The sequence below is a fragment of the Symphalangus syndactylus genome, chromosome 9 (genome assembly GCF_028878055.3).
Source record: "Symphalangus syndactylus isolate Jambi chromosome 9, NHGRI_mSymSyn1-v2.1_pri, whole genome shotgun sequence".
NCBI lineage: Eukaryota > Metazoa > Chordata > Mammalia > Primates > Hylobatidae > Symphalangus > Symphalangus syndactylus.
The window spans coordinates 96,069,939-96,085,925 of record NC_072431.2 but is presented as its reverse complement, the minus strand read 5'-3'; the positions used below and the strand labels follow the sequence as shown (position 1 = coordinate 96,085,925).

The following is a 15,987-nucleotide window of genomic DNA, read 5'->3' as shown; positions in this document are numbered from 1 at the left end:
CTACTCTAACAAAGGTAGAAATTGATGTGTTTAAGTGGAATGCTGCCATAAAAATCCCTAAAATAGGAGGCATCAGCTGAATTGTTAAATGGCCACAAGAAGAAAACCGAACCAGAGGCCAGAAAGACCATGATTCTTGCCACACAGAGAGGCAAAAGAAAATTGTTGTCTGTGATAACTGAGGGGGTGAGTCACATGTCTTCTGACTCTAGACATGGTTAGAAAGCATTTTAGCTATTCATAGTGGTAATCTGCATTGGCTATTATGGGCTGCAGTTAATAAGGTAAGGTTCTAGAAAGATGAGCTCCAGAAGAATTCGTAGATGAACAAGCAGAAATGAAAGAGAATAGTAATAGAGAAGGTTTAGAAATTTGCCAGTGTTAGAAAAGCCAAATAACAAAAGATAAAGTTTAGAAATGCTTGAGTGATGTTATCTCTCAAACTATTAATAAATAGTAACCGGTTTAATAATAATAGTAAACCTATTAATATTTTGCAAGCTATGGTCTTCCCATGGATTGCTCCAGATAGCCTCAAGGTAGCAGCAATGAGATTGGGAGAGGGAGAAGTATGGGACGAAGGAAACGTAGAAATATGTGGACATGAAAAAGTAGGCTGACCAATAAACTGAAAGCCCCAGGTTCTAGGGAACCCCTCATCTCTGGTTAAATCAGGAAGTGTGTTCACCCTGTAAAAAGCCCATGTGTAGGAAAGCATTTTAGGTCTGGCTACTGACACAGGGCACCGTAATGAAGTAGGAGGGGAATCACTAGAAGCAAATCAATTATAAATCTACTAAGTTTTTATTATTAAAAAATATTAAATGTTTCATGAATTTGCATGTCATCCTTGCTCAAGAGCCATGTTAATCTCTGTATGGTTCCAATTTTAGTTTATATGCTGCCAAAGCAACCACTGTCTACTAAGTTTTTGAGGAAACCATACTGCTAGAGAAACTGCAAGCCTGAACAGCCTCCAATTGTTGAAGACTTGCATCCATCTTGGACCTCCAAACATTCATAAGCAGGAAGCAGACTTCAAAAACTGTATGGCCCCCAAATGAGGGCTTGCTTCCCAACCCCCACTTTAGACATGGAGAAGAAGAATAATGGATAAGGAGGCTCCTCCCAGAAGGAGCCAAGGACCTCTAAGGTTGGTGGACAAACTATTCCAGCACAGAATAGAATCAGAACACAATCAAGGACACTCTCTCCCCAATAGAAACTCTTCCCATGTCTGACCAGAGTAATTCCTTAACTGTGATGGACCAAGAGCTGTGGCATCATTGCTTTCCATTTTGTGAATGAAAGTTATGATGCAGTTATCCTTTCCCTGCTCCAGCAGTGTACACTGGGTGGCAGTGGGGGGTGGGGGGTGCAGAGAGGGGCCAATAATTTGTAATTTTTGTTCCTAGGTTGCCAGACCAAGAGGAGCTACATCCGGGTCTGCAAAAAAGAACCAGACATTGCCACAAATCCCGGGCTTGAGCTGAATGCAGGGACTGCTGGGTTTCTGTATTGTGTCCCTTGGAGAGGGAGCGAAGACTTCTTATGCAGTGCCTCTCAACATATTCTAACCTTCCTGCCTGCTAGGCTTGCCACGTGATGTGTTCCAGACAGTAAAATTTAAGCAGAAGTGACTTTCTTACTGCTGGGCTAAGGTAGTTACGTACTAGTGTGTCTCCCCACAATGAACCTCCCACCTTCCTCCCACAAAGCCCAAGGGATAAAGTTCAGGGCAAATTAGAATCCAAAAGAAGGAGCCACAAAGTGGAAGAAACCTGGATGCCCGAGTCACTATGTGGGGAAAACACCAGCTAAAAAGCTTTATGTGATCCACATTTGATATGAGTGCGGAATAAATTTTTGATTGTTTTAGGCCATTGGTATTTTGAGATTGCAACAGCAGCTAGTATAACTTAGCCCAATGCTTTAGGAAAACGTCTATTTGTTTATCTAATCTATGAAGATCACTGACTCATTACTCTGTTTGGTTTTCTTAATGAGCACAATATATCATGTGGGTAAGAGATAAGTGGAAGGGGTGGAGGGGGGATTTGGAGCCAGAAGACGAAAAGTTCTCTCTTTGCCTATTCATGGGTATTTAGTAAATTAATATTTCCATGCTGGGCCATAAAACTCAACGTGATTATTTTCCCTGACCCTGCCCAGAAGAAAGCAATCTCCAACTGTATTCTCACTGGCATTTTGCTTTCAGGGATACTGTTTTGTAACTGGGCTTGGTTCAGTCCTTATGGTCTGAAGAGAAAATGATACACCGTGCTTTAATAAGAGATGTTCTCTCTTTACCGCAAGACCCAGCCCGCTGCTTGTAATAAACTCTGAAATCTGTGCTTGACAAGTACTGCTTACATAGACAGCATGTCATGAAGAATAACAGAGAAGATGAAGCCTGTTAAAATGACACAGTTTGCTTCTCTCTTCAACAAAGGAAACTCAGATTCTGGTTTCAGAAGGGACCAGCACCTTCTCCTCTCCCTGCCAGATTTTCCTTCTACCAAGACTGGGGTCCAAATGTGAGCCCTGTGCTTCGGGTCAAGAGAAATTCAGTATGTGAAAGCACTTTGCAATCTGTAAAGCTTAAATATGCATGCACATTGTGAGGCAATATGATATAAAGGAAAGCAGAGGTTTAGAAGTCAGCGCCCCTCATTTTAAATCCTGGGTCCACTGCCCTCTAGCTAGGTAATGCTTGGAATGTTTCTCAACTTCTCTGATCTTCAGTTCCCTCCACTATAAAATAAGACCTATAAGACCTACTACTTAGGGTGGGAATAAAATCAATAACATGTAAAATACCTAGCTCAGTGTCTGGTATATGTTGGTGCTCAATAAACGTGTAATTCCTTCCTTTCCCTTTCCTACCCACATGCTGTCCTCAGGGTAGAACATACAGGTGATTCTTTCTTGTGCCCCGCCTGCTTCAGTGCATTTCTGGATGTACGGATCGAGACTTCCTGACTTACGATTGCATAAACTCCACAGCAAGTATCTTTGCATGTATTAGTGCAAATCCCTTGAATAATGCCCCAGTTGTCCTCTACCACAGACTCCATTGGATTAAGAAAGAAGGCAACAGAATGGAAAGAGCATTCAACTTGGTGTCAAGTCCTGGGTACAGATCTCTTTTCCAGCCTGTGCACTGTTGGTTAAATTAGAAATCTCTCTAAACCTCAGTTTACTCATATGGAAAATGTCAGTTATAGCTTCCACAAAAGAACTTTGTGACAAAAAAACCTAGCACAAATATAAGGTATTTCAGTATGCTTCCAGTATATCTTTGCTTACTCTTATTGTCCTATGTGTTAATCCTGCCAAAAAGCCTCGTGTCCCATGCGTCTTCTCCCAGACCTACAGAGTTTGTAAGACAAGGTAGGTGCTTTGGGCGGGCATCCATCCATGGCACCACTTCATCTATCTGCTCATGTTTAAGAATGGTTTGGTTTCAATGCATGCTACTTTAAAACAGCCTCATCCGTGCAGACTGCAGGGAGAAAGTTCTATCTTTCTGTAAGATTCTTTTTGAACATTTGTTTCAATTCATCCACCAATTCCAATGTGCTTCATATATTTCAGTTAAGGTTTAGTGAAGTCTTATCCCAATTCTATGCTGGCCATTTTCCAAATAGAAAATCCTAAAAGTTAATATAGCAGATATGAAATACAATGCATGGATAAGGTGTCTGAGATATTGTTACCAGGGGAGTCATCTGTTTGAATTTTCTGACTTGACTTAAAAAGCCTAACCACCTTGATGTTTGTTTAAACTTGAATTCGATTCCATTAGGGTGTAACGTTACCATTGTCTCACTTATATGTTAACAGAGTTTTCTACATTTGAGAATTTATTTTCTTATAGTTGGAGGCTTTCGGACCTCTGCTTTATTTCACAGCTGTCTACACTTGAGGCCACATTTTTGGACATCTACTTTTAATTTTCATGCCTTCTGCTTCTTTGGAACCAATTCATGTTTCTCCTGTGAAGCTATATGGAAGCTCATTTAGGGGGCATGGTACAAATTTCCAAGGAAGAATACTGAATTTTGAAAAGACAGTGAAATAACATTATGGAAATCTTATGTTCCAACTCTGCTCTGACTCATTAATTCTCTGTGTGTTGCCTCGATGATCCAAATCCTCTACGTGCCTTCAAACAGGCTCTGCTCTCCTGCATTCGGTTTGGTTCCTGGGCATTTTTCCTCTGCTGCCCAGGGAGTTTTCCCAAGTCCTTGGATTTTAACACAGTGTAAGCTCATGTTCAACTCCTGCTGCTTCTTCTTTTTTTCCACTTGGGTCTCCTCAGCTAAATGGATCTTGCATAATTTATCTCATGCCTTATTGCAACTGTTACCACTTTGCTCCAAAAATATTTTCCTCCTATTCAACTACTTTGTCACTCAGGCTTATTGTTATGTTGATACATTGTTCACTCCCGTGCCTCCTTAACATTCTCATATGTTGTACACAACAGCAAATGCATGTGATATTGTGAAGCTGCAGGCCTGTGTGGGAAAAAAAAAAAAAGTTAATTTCTAAATTTGTCACTCTAAGTGAGTGCTTCGCAAGTCTATTCTACCATTATTTCATTTCTTTTGCTTCTGTTTAAGACGCAAAGAATTGTATATTTCTGCGGACTCATGAAATTCTTTTATATAATGATATTCCAGAAAGAAAAATGTTCATTTATCTGTTTCCTTCTTTTACTTTCTCACGTGTTTTCAAAAGCTTTGTTGAAGTGCTGAGAGTATATGCCATGTAACTTAGCAGGATTTATTTTAAATGTCTTGAACCAGGGAAGCTTTAAACTCACCACTTTGAGAACAATTCCATGTTCCATTAAGTTTTTACTGAGGGGAATTATATCAAGTATCCTCAATTTTAACTTTTCTAATTTCATTCTGTTATTTCTGGCTAGAAATTGGAGGAATTTTACCTTGCTGTTTGTTCATAGAATTTTAGAACTCGAAGGAAACTTAGAGAATGTCTTCTCCATCATCCTGACTTTTCAGATACCAAAGATCAGAGTAGCTGAGAGGATTGTCATTGTCACAAAACGGGTCTTAGCAGAACTGGAGCCAAAGCTCAGGTCTTCAGATTCCTGGCCCAGATCTGTGTCTTCTCTGATGCCCAGGGATACACTGAGCATTTTCACGTGTTTTTTTGTCTAAGTTCTGTGAATTTTTATCTTAGAATGTGTCATTTGGATGTGCCTCAGACTCATAAGGCCTTAACTAGTTTAATTCTGCTTTTTAGGGATAGGACATTTGAATAGACAGGGCTGAGAGGTATAGTCATTCATTCATCTGAGCCACAAATGGCTCATTTTTGTGACCTGGCCCAAGCACTATTCCTCATGTATAGAAAGCTCTTTGTAAATATTGTTGAAGAAAATACACATGAAAAAATTTCCTTGTTTTACTCTTATGTTGTGAACTGTAAGGCAGAAAAAGAAGAAAAAATGATTTACTGCTATCAGTGAAAATATAATCTTGAAGCTGAAAGCACAGGTGGAAATAACAGTGTAAGAAACCATATTTAATTGCCAGAATGAAAGTGCTATAAAAGTTCAGAAATGCAAAACTAGTAGAACCAGTGCCTGTAAAAATACAAGGAGTGTGGATAGAGTAAACACCAGAATATGTTGTGTAAAACAGGGAATATGTCCGAAGTTTGGAAAGCATGTGCATTTGACAGATAAAATAACGAGAAATAAAGAGAAACACCACTTTCAACAGAGACAATTGAGGGAAAACATTAGAGAGAGAAAGAAAGCAGAAATTAATTTAAGTACACTCATAAATAATCAATTCACGGTATTTAATGGTTCTTAAAAATGTAAATCACTTTATTGTGTGGGTTTTAAGACTGTCTCACAAATGTACCTCGAGGCCTTTGACTCACTGCTTAAACCTGCTAGGTAGGGAGAATAACTTATAACTTTCCCAATGAACTCTTTTACTAAAATCTAGATTCTCATTAATTCTTCTAAGTGAATTGGTAAAGAGAACAAATGCATTTCTTTACTATTGATTCAGAACATAAGGTGATGACTTAACTCAATAAATAATTTAGATTTTTTCATTAATTAGGCATCTCCTGAGATAAGACTGAATATTAAAAAGCATCAGTACTGAGGTTTGCACTTCTTTAGAATTGGGCTTTGGGTTATACCAGAAGACATCAAACACCCCGCCTGTGTTGTTTACTTCATTATTCTCATATGAAAAATGAAAAAATTTATTCCAATACCTGCTTCTCTTTGGGATTAGAGGAAAGGCATTGGTGAAATTCAGAACGCCTGGGCTTTGATTCTGGCTATGTATCTTAAACAATTAAATTAAACTTCTTGAGAACACAATTTCCTCATGTGCTAAATTAGAACTATATTACAAGGCTACTTTCTGTCAAGATTTATGTATTAGGTAAGGTTCTTAGATTTCAAGTAGCAAAGGAATTTATTGAAAGACAGTATTGGAATCTAAAAATAAGTCACAGAGCCAGGCTTCAGAAGAGATGACCCTGGAAGGTCTGAGGCTTAGAGGAGCAATGGGCAACAGCTCCTTTCTTCAGGATCCTTCCACTGGGATGCGCGTAGCTCCTTTATCACAGAGCTTCAGGTGCAACTTCCTGGAACTGAATATCCGATTGGAGGATACTCAATCCCTGGATAATGGACAAGCCTCTAACTCAGGCTAGGCCTATCCAGTGCTATCTCTCTAGAAGCTGAGTTTCAGGAAAGGGGGCTGCGATAATAGGAAGGTAATGATACATATTCCCAGGAAAGTCAAGTCTGTAGAGCTTAAGCACCAAGCACCAAGTCCAAGGTCTTATCTCCCAGTGACGCTAACATTTTTTTTTTCTCACCCAGGATACATACACTTTCACTAGAAACTGTAATCAGATTTTGCTTTAGGGAATTCTCCTTCTTGCATCAGATAAAGGCTTTGTAGATGCTTTAGTTATATATTACTACAAAAAAGCAATCCCAAACTTGGTGAAACGGGAGGGTTCCCTGATCCCCCTGGCAGGATGTGCACGGCGGAGCGGGGCGGGGTGGAAGGGGGTTGGCTCATCTGTTCAATCACCCCGCTGCTCAAGCCGCTTACTGGAGGGGAAGCATGCAGACGGACAAGCGAAGGAGCCAAAGTGGGCATGTGTTACAGTGTGCCCTTTTAGCCTTGCCCTTTGTGGACTGCTTGAGTGTTAACCAGCTCAATGGATCCTTTGCCTTTCTGTAAGGCAGAGGGCCAATGTGACAGCTTTCTGTATCTGAGCTCTTGTCCAGCGTCCCAGAAAAATTGGGTCACACACGGACTGGAAGGATGAATGCGGAAGCGTTTTTTTAATAGAGTTTCTCTCTGTTGCCCAGGCTGGAGTGCAGTGGCGCCATCTCGGCTCACTACAACCTCCGCCTCCCGGGTTCAAGTGATTCTTCTGCCTCAGCCTACCAAGTAACTAGGATTATAGGCATGCGCCACCACTCCCATCTAATTTTTGTATTTTTAGTAGAGATGGGGTTTCACCAGGCTGGTCTCGATCCCTTGACCTCGTGATCCGCCCACCTCGACCTCCCAAAGTGCTGGGATTACAGGCGTGAGCCACCGCGCCTGGCCAAATGCGGGAGTTTTACTGAGTGGTGGAGGTGGCTCTCAGTGTGAAGGATGGGGAGCCAGAAGTGGGGGATAGAGTGGGAAAATGATCTTCCCCTGGAGCGGTCCCCTATCGTCCCCAGCTGAACTCCTCTCTGTGTTCAGATGTTCCTCCTCTTCTCTCTCTCTGCAGCGGCCTTCTGCCCTCTGCCTGCTTGTATCCTCCTCTCCTACCTGCTGGTCTGCTCTGGAGTCTGGGGTTCGGGGTTTATATGGGCACAGGATAGAGGGTGTGGCAGCCCAAAAGTCAACTTTTTGGGCGTGAAGACAGGAATGCCTGTTCTTATTGAGGGCCACAGGTATCTAGGCTTGAGGGTGGGGCCTTTGCCAGGGAACCACCCTCTTCTACCCACTATTTCCCTATCTCCTGTCTATATCATTAATGGATGGAGACAAAAACCATGTCATTATTTATGATTCTTTAAGTGAGGGATACGGGCAGGGCTCAGTGGGGACAGCTCATCTCTGCTTTTCGTGGTGTCAACTGAGGAGGCTCAACTGGGGCTAGAGCATCCAAAATGGCCTCACTCACATTTTTGGGAGCTAGAGATGAGCCAGGGAGTCCACATCTATGCTTAGGTTCTTTTCCTGTTCTATCCTGTTTCCTCATCCCTTTAAACTAATCCCCAACTCAAACTCTTCCTCTAGGGAACTCGGCCTAAGTTCCTGGGCCTCTATATTGTCTACTGTACAAGAGAGGAGTTGGGCTAAATAGCCTGTTGAACTCCTTCCAGGTTTGAGGTATGAGGCTTGGGATTCCATGAATTACTCTTTCCTGCCCCCTCTCTCTTCCTCCCTGAGTGAAGGGGGAGTATTTCCCCAGATCCTGCAATCCACAATGTTGGTGGGCAGTAGAAAGTCCATAGGATTTCAAGTCACACAGACATAAATTTACTTTTAACACTGGGGCCTTGCACGTGCTATTTAATTTCTCTGGGCCCCAATTCTTTTGTCAGGAAAAATGGTGATATCTATGTCTATCTCAGAAAATTGCTACGAAAATTAACTGCAATAAAACATTTGCAGCACAAATAGAGGATCTGGCACATAGAAGCTGCTTAACGAATATTATTTCCTTTCTCTCCTTTTGGCTAAAGGTGCCATCCTTCTGGGACTTTATTACATTCCCCTTGAGACAGAATAGATCAAAATTTCAGTACAATGCATTTTCCCATGATGTGGCTTGACATGTAATAGTGCTTAAATGATGTCCTTGGGGAGTACAGTGATTTGTTGTAAAGTGTCAACAGCTGAGATCTGACCACACCTCTTAACCCAGGACTAAAGTAGGGACCCAAAACCTAAGATTCACTAGTGTTTAAAGAAATAAAAGTTATGAAATGTCAGTGTTTAGTTTCCAAGAAACTCACAGAATTCAATAAGGAAAATATATGAGAGAATGGATTTTCACCTTTTTCATATTCATTAAAAGAAACTCATAGACCATACCAATACCTCCCTTACCTCAGTTTAGGCTGTGCTGGTTGTTATGGCTTGGCTGTGTCCCCACCCAAACCTCATCTTGAATTGTAGTTCCCATAATCCCCATGTGTCATCATGTGTCATAGGAGGGACCAGGTGGAGATAATTGAATCATGGGGGTGGTTCCCCCATCCTGTTCTCGTGATAGTGAGTGAGTTCTCACAGGATCTGTTGGTTTTATAAGGGGCTTCCCCCTTTGCTGAGCACTCATTCTTCTCCTTCCTGCCACCATGTGAAGAAGGGAGTGTTTGCTTCCCATTCTGCCCTGATTGTAAGTTTTCTGAGGCCTTTCCAGCCTGTGGAACTGTGAGTCAATTACTCCTCTTTCCTTTATAAATTACCCATTCTTGGCTATGTCTTTATAGCAGTGAGAGAACAAACTAATACACTAGTTTAAAGTAAAAAACTATTAAGACTCCAAGTTGGAACTTCATTGCATGGTTTATTTGCTCCTGAGTCAATAAAACCTCAAGACTGAACTTTCAAAATGAAAACCACAAATTCGTCTTCTTATCTTACTATCAGCCTCTCAGCCTTCACATTCATCAACTGATAAGCCCCTTAAAATTCTTAGGTTTTAAATTTTCTGCCAATAAAAAGTGAGCATGACACCTTTCTCTCTACAGGTAGCAAGCCACCACTATATTTCAATGAGGATTCACACTGCATGACTCCATGACTGAATTCATCCAATTCTTGGTACCATGGTGAAGGATGTGCTTTCAGAGCTCTTTTCTATAATCTCTTGGAGACACTACTTTCTCACTCACATGATTTGCCTGCCAATTTGGAGCTTTTTCTTTCATTAGAGGACCACAAACTCTGATTGTTCAATTAATTTTACACAAGATCAGCATGGGATTCTCAAGAGTGTTCCAGAATCATTTGTTAAGCACCATGCTTCACATACCAGATAGCAACTTGAACTCACTTTTAGAGCATGTTCTTTTGTTGATACTCCTTGAAGAGTTGCTCAATGTATTTATTAGATAGCATGCACCAAGTGAGATTGCATGCTGATCTAAGAAATAATTGCAATAACAGAGAATGTACTGATGGGGGGAAGTTTTTCTATATCGTATACAATCCTAAATTCATAATTTAAGGAACCTTATGATTCTTAACTCTGCTTTACATTAAAGACAATACACACAGAAATAAAATAAATGGGCACTATATCTCATTTAGCCTCACTAATAATCAAAGAATTACTAACTAAAATAACTACAACATTTGTGTCTATCAACTTGGCAAATGTAAATTATAAGAGGAGAAGATGTAAAAAATTGGTACACTCATTCACTTCTGATATGGGTGTAAATTCAGACAAACATTGTGGAGGGCAGTTTGGCAATCTGTGTTACAACTCTAAAAAGATGTGGGAAAATCCAGTTCCACGTCTAATAGAAACACTAAGGAAATCATCAGAGACATGTTCAACAATGTTTTGACAGTAATGTTTTTGGAATTATTATCCTTAACAATAAAAGCAAAAAAGGAAATGGCCAAGAATAAGAAATCAGTTTAGTAAACTATGGCATGTCCATTCATTGAAATACTATACACCTGTCAAAAATGATTTTCAGAAAAATAGATGAGAAAAATAATTATTACAAGAAAAAATTGCATAAAGGCAAAATGTAGTGGCCATTTAAAGTAAACAGAAACACATTTATGTGCAGCTAATAGGTTGGTGCAAAAGTAATTGTGGCTTTTGCCATTACTTTCAAAGGCAACACAATTACTATTACACCAACTTACTATTTTGGTGTATGTATGTAAATATGTATCCATATGTATATATTTATTTATGCATGGTATGTGTGTGAGAGTGTGTGTGTAACATATTTTCTCTTTCCTAGACCACTGTCACTAAACTGATGTGTTTGTGCTTCCACTCTGTGTCACTTCAGTTAATTTCCACAAACAGCAAGAGTGACCTTTTTGACCAGATCATGTCACTGCCTTCCTGAAGATCTCCAGTGGCTTCTTCTAGTGGCTCCACTTAGAATAATGCAAAACTCTTTACAGAGACCTTCAAGGCCATGTATGGTAACTCCTTTCTATCTTCCCGGCCTCATCTCTTTAACTCACTGATTCTCTCTGTTTCAACATGTGCAATGAACAATATTCTGTGCAAAACTGTTCTGATAATGTGAGTGAAGTTATCGAGCTCCAGTTGCAGTGTTCTTCAGCTGTGTTGAGTCAGAGATAGTTAAGAATGTTAGGCAACCGGGGTGAAAACGCGCTCAGCTCATCTCCTCTGTTTTCAAGGAGTCAGAGATGATCTAATTGGAGAAGGAATGGGGCTGAAGGAAGAAGAGCAGCACAAAGCTTACCATCTTTAGTCTCAATTTGCTCCTTTGGCTCAGGGGGATTGTTAAAATCAGGTTTTAAAGATCTCATAGTTCTGTTCTTAAAATGCAACCTGAGCAATTTCCTTAATTAAATCTTTCTGCTGTGGGTAGAATATTATTTAGCTAATGTTATTTCTATTTCCACAAGTTCCCTGACATTGCCAAATAAAGCATTAACATAATAAAATGTCATTTTGTTTTTGTTTTATAATGCTTCATTTATTCTATTATTGGGCTTCTTGTCCACACAAGACCACCTCATTGAATATTTGCAAAACAAGGAAAGTTGAGAAAGAAGAAAGTTAGCAGTCATTTTTCCTATTATAAAAATAATACATTTGATGCAGAAGTCTTAAAGAAAAAGTTAAAATTTCCCATAATCTCACCAACTAGAGAGAAACACATAGGCATATATGTAATTCAGTTACATATTTATGTCTGTCTACATGTCTATATACACACATATATCTATTCTAACATACCTTAAATGCCTGTATATGTGTTTGTATGTATATATATATTATATATGTGTATTATATATTATATATGTGTATAATATATATCTCTTACATGTATGTAAGGTATGCATGTTTGAATAGAGATGTGTGTGTATGTGTATATATATGGTATGCATGTTTGAATAGATATACACATACATATATGTATATAGACATACACACATATATATATAGGCTCATGCGTGTAAGTGTATATGTATATCAAAACAGCATTATGTGGACACATTATAGCAACTTCCCATTTACTAGGATATAACATTCTCCATGGAGCAAATCCAGCCAGTTTCTATGATCCTAGGTCACCAGTCTGATTTTTTAGCCTCTTCTCAACTTTCCTATAATTTCTTAGAAGAGTCTTCTAGATTCCAGTTACAGTGAATAAGACACATAAAGAAAAAAGGCTTGGCCAGATATTAATATCTGAGGCTAATGTTTACTTGCATAACCCAGAAATTTAATCTTTGATTCAGCCAAACCAGATAAGCTCCAGAATTCCCAGCCTCTGGCATTTTGCTGTCAATTCACCTTCTCCCTAGATGGCCTTCTTCATCCATTTTTTGTGTGTTTAAATCCTACTTGAGTGTTTAAATCCTTTCAAATGACACTTTTCCATGGCTGTCTTTTCTGACCTGAGTTCCATGCCTTTTCTTTGTATTTTTTATGGGACTTACTCTGTCTACCAGGTGCCGGTAGCTTCTCTACTTGCCTTACCTACTCCTCCACAACCATGGGAAAAGCCTCTGACACTCCAACAACATAACCAGCTTAACTGATGGGGGAACCAAGCCTCTCTATTCCAGGGTTCATTTTTTTATGTTTAAACATTACAAGTAGGGTTGAAAAGGAACAGGAAAAGGAATTTCCAAGGAGAGGGACAGAAGTTTCAGAATCCACCTAGCTGGGGAGAGATGAGAACCTAGGAGACAGGACCAGGGAACCACATACTTTTTTTTTTTTTTTTTACTTTTATCCTGGCAGATAAAATAGGGGAAACACAGCAGAGAGGCCACTAGCTGGAAATACAAGAAGAAAGAACTTTACTGAATTCCTAGCCTCTGAGTAACTGGAAAAGGAAGAAATCCATCACTGGAAGCACCAATTTACTCAACACTTATGACATGCCAGCCTTAGTACTAAGTGCTTAACATATATGACCTCATTCAACCTTTAAAAAGAATGGATCATCATTAATCCCATTTTAAAGATGAAGTAACTGAGGTTCAGAAAAGTTAAGTAACTGTCAGTCTCTTAGCTTAAAAAAGCAGCAAATTGGGACTTAAATGTAACTTTATGAGTTTCTAAGCCCCTACTCTTAGCCATTTTCTTACACTGACTCCCAGTGGAGATGGTAAGGGCAGAGGTTTGGCAATGTTTCCTGGGAAGAGTGGGTAAGGGAGGTAACCCAATCCAGTGACCAGCCTGGAGCGGGACACCTCACTTTGCTGCAACATTGGAGTGTGTGTGTGTGTGTGTGTGTGTGTGTGTGTGTTTTAAATGAGGACAGGGTGAAAGAAAGAGTCCCTGTGGCATTTCTGCCCTGATGCCTTATCAAAGAAAACAACTACTTCTTGAGGACATGGCCCAGGACACACTGACTGTGGCCAGTGAGAAGAAAGTTTGGGACTCAGCTGGACCCACTGACAATAGCTGTCAGGTAACTGGGCACTTCAACAGGGAGAGGAACTCTGGCCATGAAGACAGGAGAAACTGAAGTGTCACTAATATAGGGGAGGTGCCAGCCCATACCTGAGCCAAGAGCCACTGATGGTGTGAAAAATTAAGGTGGGGCAAGAGCCACAGGCCCAATAAAGCTTCTGGAGAGAAGGGATGTGGGGTAAAATTCTGGTTTCTGACACAAAGTTGATGAGAGGGGGAGCTCCAATCACTGGTTTTGTCTTATTATTACCAGTTAAACTGTGCTTCTCCATCCTTGATCTTTGAGCCTCTTTTGCTGACAGGATCTATGTAAATATCTCTATTAAAAGAAGACAAAAACCCCTATCCTCCCCAGGGCTTACTTTGGAATAGAAGAGAATAAAGATTCCAGTGTGGTCCCCTGCCTGTCTTCACTGCCTTAGGCCTATAGCCTACAGTCATGGTTGGGAGGAGGGAAGCCCATATACTTTGAACTGATCACATCCTAAACATTTGATCAGAGATTTAAGAAGTTTCTAAAGGAAAGCTAAAGTGAAGAAACAGGAGACTATCCATGTGATTCAGGAAAACATAGCAATAATTCTTTCACTATGAAACAGAAGAGATGGGAGAGGATGAAAGGCAGAAGAATAAGTTATCATCCCTAATAAATTAATAAGAATTTTGGACTTTTCTTTAAGTCAGCTGCCATGACAGGGATTTGTGACTCTAGGACAAGGAGAAAATGGAAGACAGGAGAAATATCTTAGCAGAGAGAGTAAAGGTGGGACCCCAAACAGTAAAGACCGGGACCTAGGGAAGAAGATGTTGCCAGTGAGAGTCTGTTTCTAACTGTAAAAGCTGATGAACTTAAACAGTATCATTGTATGGTATTGCATATAAGTTGTTTCTTATACTGTGTTTTTGTATCATGTATGAATTTCAGAAGCTATAAAGTCAAACGTGCAAAAAAATTCATTTTTTTCTAAAATGAAAATTAACTTTTCTCTTGAATCCCTGTCACCTGGGGCTAGAAACTTAGTCTTATTCTATTTCATAACCAAGAGAGGAAAACCACAGTTTTACTATATTTTGCCTCTCCCTAGATGTGCATCTGTGTTTCAAGAGGTTAATGGAGCCCCAAAGTGTCAGGAGAATAAGGACATTTACATCCATTGTGATTGCATTGGGCTGCAAGTAAGAGGAACCCTAATTAATCAGTGATTAATGGGATATAATTTTTCTTATATAATAAAAAGACTAGAGTCAGAGAGTCCTGGTCTGATATGATAGCTCCCTGATGCTATTAAGGACCCAAGCACTTTCTATGTTTCTGCCCACCCATCACCAGCATCTTAATTTTGTTCCCACACATGTCTCATGCCACTAGGTGACTGCTCCACCTTTGGCATCTTGTTTCCATTCCAGGATGAAAGAAGAGGAAGTACAAAGATCCCCAAAGGCACATGGTAGCTGAGTCAGGACCTTGTAGGAAAAGTTTTCCAATTTATGCTTACATCTCAGTGGCCTGAATAATATCAGATGACCATTCTTAGTTGGAGAAGAGTTGGAAAATGTAATTTTAAAAAACGATTTCAAAACAAAATGGTTGTCTGATTGCAAAGAAGAGATAGTAGATATTAGGCAGGCAACCAGCAGTGTGTTCCACAGGTGTTACACTCAGTCTGCAACAGCATCTTTTGAGATACGTTTCTCAGTTTCCCAGTCTCCATTTTCACTGACATTTACCTTTCTTCTCCATTGAAATGCAATGGTCCAAGAAGATAATGGATTTTGTGCAGAAGACTGGGTGGATGGAAGGAAGATATAGTATTGCTGATTCGGGCATCTAACAAAAGAGAAGACAAAAATGCCCATGTTTCAAATACTCTTATTTGAGTAAGTAAAGCCTCTCTAGTGTTTAGGCCATATTCTACTATTGTTACTGTTGGGCCCCTGGGTACTCCAGCAACATCTGCAACTTACTATAGGCTAGAGTATTGCTAAATCCCATGGAGAATCAATTGCTTGCTACTCTCAAATAACGTTTAGTATTTAATTAACCCCATAACCTCTAACAACACTCTGCAAATTCTCTGTCTTTGAAAGCAGAATCTTGACGATATTCTTTTCTTCTGGGATGTGAGTTCCTTTGGTCAAAGGGACAAACTCATCACTCATTTTCTCCAGCTATATAAAAGCAGGTTTCTAGATAATTTACAGATAAATTAAGGCAAGTTTTTTTTCTGCCCTCTGCCAAGATAAAGACCTGATTGAAAAAGACATAAATTACTATTATTTTTTAATGATTATCAGTCAACATAT

At 39.8% G+C, this 15,987-nt stretch overlaps 1 pseudogene; it reads right to left on the bottom strand.

The window, feature by feature from the left end:
* Positions 1-813: 813 nt before the first annotated feature.
* LOC129490822 (uncharacterized) lies at positions 814-913 on the bottom strand (annotated as a pseudogene).
* Between the last annotated feature and the right edge of the window lie 15,074 nt (positions 914-15,987).